Raw genomic sequence first — 5,732 nt, forward strand, 5'->3', positions numbered from 1 at the left:
TTACGATAAATGCAGGCTAGGTAAGGGGCTTATGCCATAGAGTATTCTTTTTAAAACCAAATTGGGATTCCATCCGGACCTGGTGATTGTTTGCTTTCAAATCTTCCAGTTGTTCTCTACACGAGGGATGCTTATTACTATGTCGTCCACACGGGAATCTGTCCGATGGTTAAGTGATGGTATGTGTGTACGATTCTCATGTGTGAACGATTTCTTGAACGTGGAATTTAAAACCTCGGCTTTCGTTTTGCTATCTTCAACTGCCACACCAGACTGGTCAACAATAGAAGCCTTAGACTCACACAGGTTCCAGTCGATGCCGAAAGCCATAATAGGTTTAGATCTTTCTGATAAAGACATCTGATAGTACGCCTGACTAAAGCCGAAAATAGGAAAGCAACAAACTCCAGGAAACCATGGAAAACAATTATGGAGGTACGGTAAGGGTACTGAATCTAACAACCTCACGATTTAATGCTTAATCATCAACTAAGAGTCGTTAACCCTCACCTCCCTGTTAGGAGCCAGGAAAATTTGTTCCGCATACGGCGACGTGGAGGGTTTCAAATGGTTCAAATGGCTCTGAGCACTATGGGACATAACATCTGAGGTCATTAGTTGCCTAGAACTCAGAAATAATTAAACCTAACTAACCTAAGGACATCACACACATCCATGCCCGAGGCAGGATTCGAACCTGCGACCGTAGCGGTCGCTCGGATCCAGACTGAAGCGCCTAGAACCGCACGGCCACTCCGGCCGGCCGTGGAGGGTTTAACCAGGCCAGCCTCCAACTCAGTAATCTTTTCTAGCTGACGCGTCTTGGGCGGGTATAGTCGATAAGGCGAGTGCCGCACTGGAACCTGATACGTCAGCTGAATATCATACTATATGTTATTAGTAATCCCCAACTGCTCTGTCAATACATCAGGAAACACAAATTCAAAATGTATTGTGCCTCGACGGCTCCCAGATGATCTAACGGAAATTGTTTCTCATATCCAACAACCGCATTAACATGCTAACCTGAACTGTGTCCACACAAATCATATTTAACTTCAGGGTGGAACTTAAGAAAAAATTTTCCCGCCTAATCCACACTCACTGTGACTTAGTTATAAAATCGCACCCCAAAAATTAAGTTCGTCGAAAGATACCTAGCTACTAGCAATTTCAGTTGCCAAGTTAAATTAACCCTTGGTGTAACTCGTACCTTCCCCACCAATGATAGATTCTCTGCATTAACAGCGCGGCACAACTTTTCCACCGGCTGCAGATGTAGAAACTTAAAAATGTTTATGCCGTTGGTACCACTGGTAACTTAGAGAACAGTTACTCTCAAAATCTAATAAGCTGCACACCCGTTCCCGGTTAATGGCGGCGCAAATGAAGGGAAGAGCACTCTTTACACCCCTTACCTTATTACAACCTTTAGGGGCCTGCTTCCGCTCCCCTCCGCCAACATCGTCAGCTACTCTTACCGGCGGGGTAGGGACGGGTTCCGGAGTTTCTCAGAAAGTGCCCCGCCTGGTTGCAGCAGAAACAATTCTCTGATCAAACAAACCCCTGACTGCTGCACCCTTGCTTCTTCCTAGCAGAACCCGTGCCTCCTTCACAATCATGCGTCACTCATTTCTCATTAAGCAACTGGGAACCTTTCATAGTTGTGACTAATTCATGTAGTTCCTTGAAATCCTTCGGCTTACCGGTGGAAACCAGCTCCCAACGGTCCTCAGGACACATTCCTTCCAAACTATTAATCCTTTCCACTCCAGTACATTCTAAACAAAGATCAAACCTTGCGTTACGAATGCAAAATTCTCATTTCAACGTTGCATCCTAAAGTAATGCTGCCTCAACTTATTTGTATTTATGTTTGACAAGTTTCCAGAAATAATCATTTTACTCAAGCTCTGTACTGAACGTTGCTCACTAATGGTCCGAATCACCAAACCATGGCAAGAGGTCGCCTGCTTTATCATAAGTATATATCCAAGAGATGCTAAATGTTGTTATCTTTACATATAGAAAAGTATTATCTTCTCAACAATATTCAAATCGTGAGCTACACCCTTAATTTTTATATATGAAATTAGTGACTTTACTCATGGCACTTTTGTTGCTTTAGTCTGAAGTCACTTCCAGAACTCTAATTAATCATTTAATTCACTAATTTAGTATGATTGCACACTGAGTTGCTGGTGTATCCATGTATTACCACAATAAAATAAAAACAGTGAATGGCTGAGGGAGTATGAATAAGGACACTGGCGTATTTAAGTTTATAAAAATAATGAAAAGTTTTTATTCATCCTTTTATAACTACAATCAAGCCGATAACTCTTACATAAAATGATAAACATAAATCAGGAAAGGAATGGTGCTTGATTGGCAAAGCATTCTTTGGGGTGGAAGCTATACAATTTCTCACCTGAATTAGTCCCTTTTACAACGCAATCGGACTGTGTTTACATGACTCCACTGTGAGGCTAAATTCTATTCAAATGGAAGGAACCACGATCAGGTACACCACAAAATATATACTTATATGGATATGGTGTCTGCTCTTTCGGACATGTCCGAAAGAACAGAAACCATATCCATATAAGTATATAGTTCTGGCAATACCAGCCATGACCTTCTTCTTCTATGCGAATGCACACATATTACCCGCGAACTCTTACGGGACTTAGTAAGAATGTTTTCCACGAGTAATGAGTGTGTTGGGTAGAATGTGTGTGGACATATAAGGTGAGAATGTGGGTCTCACGGGAGGCGTGCGCGAGATAGTCCCTGGAGTCGCACTATCTTCTGTGCCCTCGGTGGCTCAGATGGATAGAGCGTCTGCCATTTAAGCAGGAGATCCCGGGTTCGAGACCCGGTCGGGGCACACATTTTCACCTGTCCCCGTTAATATCTATCAACCCACGTCAGCAACTGAAGGTATTAATATATAATTCGAACCACAAACTATAGTTCACGGAGAACACGGAGCTGTGAATATCATCAAACAACCCTACGATGGTGCATCTATACCTTACCCTTTCACTCCGATTCAGGCGGCAGCAGAAACGGCACGCTGTGGGCTAGGGGCAGAGCGTGGCGGCAGCTGTAATGTTCTCACTCGTCCACGAAAACTTGCAAACTACGTGAACTGGCGTTTTAACTATGAGAATGCGGGAAGTTTCCTTATCAGAGCAGTGAAATTACGGCAGATTTCAGTGTGAGGTGCACCTGTTCGCTGGTCTGGCCAACCAATTTGACTCACAGGCATGGCAGCGCTTGCTGGAATTGTCAAACGTCAGAAGGCCGAATCAGGACGAGTAAGTTTACCCTCGTGACACACGATATGTCCGAAAAGATATGCAGTTCCACTGTCGGTACAGCTGGAAACAGGCACTGGCTCTTAGTCCACCACAAGCTGCATACCACAAGTCTCATTCACTAGGAAAAGACCTGAAGTTCTCCACCAGGAGAGGACCAGAAGACGAAGAAGGCAAATCATCACAGTGACTTTCCACCAAGCGCCGTACAGGAGCCGAATTAGCAGAAAAAACTCGCGTCCACGTTGTACAAACCAACTGAACTATCCTTAGGGACTGATGACCTTAGCAGTTAAGTCCCGTAAGATTTCACACACATTTTTTGAACTATCCTCCACTCATTGAATCTTCCCTCTTGACTGTTATGCTGGCCTGGTAGCCAATCCAAACACAGCACTGGGGTTCCTACGCTGTGGGAGCAAGCCTCTACTGTGCATATCCTGAGGGGAGTCAATCAGCGACTCAGAATCCCTCTTGTCTGAAAAAAAGAAGATTTTAGACTAAGAAGGCGTCGTTCTCACGGTAAGCATGGCCATGTTTCGGCAAAAAATGTCTACCTAGATGGGACCACATTCTCTCATTTAAGAAGAGATCTAATCTTTCCACGCTGACCATTTCCAGTTTCTGAAAGAAGGCTGCTAAGCTTCCTAAACAGTCGTGTCTGTGAAATATATGTTTTTTTATTCGATCGCTAAAAGAACGTGGCGACTTCCTGGCGTCAGGGAAGTTACAGTCTTGCCTCCAATAAACACGCACACCAGCCGCTCTGATCATATCGTCCCAGCTTATAACATGAGAATGCTTATTGTTTTATGAGCGTCCCACCATTTGCTCAAAACCATTTTCCGCTATCTTTCCGCCTTCAGAATAGACTGTTGCCATGTTTTGCAAAACGTTTTGCGAACCGGGCCCTAAGTGGCAAGAGTGGCGTGCCACGGCCCTAGATCCCTCTGCAGGTACAATTAACAGAGCGCTGCTTTCCAGAATCACTCGCACAGCCAGATTACTGGACACAAGATTTATGGCCCGCAATCCATCTTTCTCTGTGTCCTCCGTCGCCTGCACTACAGCCCCTCAGCTAAAAGTTCTCTGCAGACTACATGTGCAGTTATAAGAACATTCTACTCACAATTTACTCATATAAAAAAGTCATAAACCACACATACCAAACTTAGTGTTGGGGAACACGGAGATCATGACCTAAAATACGAATATAATCTAACCGACAGAGTAGTTACATTGAGAAAGTGGCTTGCCACCTTTCACCACTCGGTCTACCTTTTGTCATAGGATAAATAATACGATGTGCTAGCAAATGGGAGCTACAAAGAATATCAATTTGTCATTTTAACTTAACCGATAATCACTACCTACCTCGACTTAACTGACAACGAGTCTGGGCCATTTAGTAGTCTAGCTACTGGATTAAGAAACTTACTGAACTAAGCCCACACCACTTCATCACCACTGCTTCGCACGTGGCTGTGCTGAGACGTAAGATTCACTCCGTCATCCAAACCATCTTGCACAAGCAAGCCATCACTTAAAGCTTGCAGTTGGGTTGCATTATCCCATAGCCCATCAAGAGTTGTGGTATTCTCTTATTCACATTACTTAAGCACAAATCCTAGATCCTATTCGTCAAATAACTATAGCAGCAGCACTCCGTCATCAGGCCACAAGTGGCCCATCGGGACCATCCGACCGCCGTGTCATCCTCAGCTGCGGATAGGAGGGGCGTATGGTCAGCACACCGCTCTCCCGGTCGTTACGATGGTTTTCTTTGACCGGAGCCGCTACTATTCGGTCGAGTAGCTCCTCAATTGGCATCACGAGGCTGAGTGCACCCCGAAAAATGGCAACAGCACATAGCGGACAGGATGGTCACCCATCCAAGTTCCGGCCAAGCCCGACAGCGCTTAACTTCGGTGATCTGACGGGAACCGGTGTATCCACTGCGGCAAGGCCGTTGCCTCAAATAACTATAGGCTCAGCCTTAATAAGCATTATTTGCTTATGGGTGGGACAAATATCTTCCAAAAATTCAATAGTGGCTTAACAAACTGAACACCTAATGACTTAAAATCTGGCAAGGTTAGATACATCTTTTAGTACATCCAAGTTGTTTGATTTGAATAACTTTTAAAAAGAAAACAATCTAAGACAGAGTCAGCCTATACAAGATAGGATGCACACTGCTTCTCGCCAGTACATCAATCGTCGTGTCTCAGTTCAAACGTACAACAGCTTTCAACTTGAATGAATGTCAATTTCGCACCTTACATGAGATTTTATACGTTATAACAAGTAGATGTATAAGCCACCTGACATACTTTGGCGATAGTGAGCAGATTTACCTATCAAAATGTACATTATGTAATCCAAAGGGATGACACTCGATTCGATGGT

General features: G+C 44.1%; 1 non-coding gene and 1 pseudogene across 1 annotated transcript; one reads left to right on the forward strand and one right to left on the reverse strand.

Moving 5' to 3' along the window:
- Positions 1 to 2,815: 2,815 nt before the first annotated feature.
- Positions 2,816 to 2,890, forward strand: Trnak-uuu. The gene has a single exon. It is a non-coding gene; the product is annotated as a tRNA-Lys (tRNA).
- Positions 2,891 to 5,179: 2,289 nt separating this feature from the next.
- LOC124723875 lies at positions 5,180 to 5,297 on the reverse strand (annotated as a pseudogene).
- Between the last annotated feature and the right edge of the window lie 435 nt (positions 5,298 to 5,732).

The sequence above is a fragment of the Schistocerca piceifrons genome, chromosome X (genome assembly GCF_021461385.2).
Source record: "Schistocerca piceifrons isolate TAMUIC-IGC-003096 chromosome X, iqSchPice1.1, whole genome shotgun sequence".
In the NCBI taxonomy this organism is placed as follows: Eukaryota; Metazoa; Arthropoda; class Insecta; order Orthoptera; family Acrididae; genus Schistocerca; species Schistocerca piceifrons.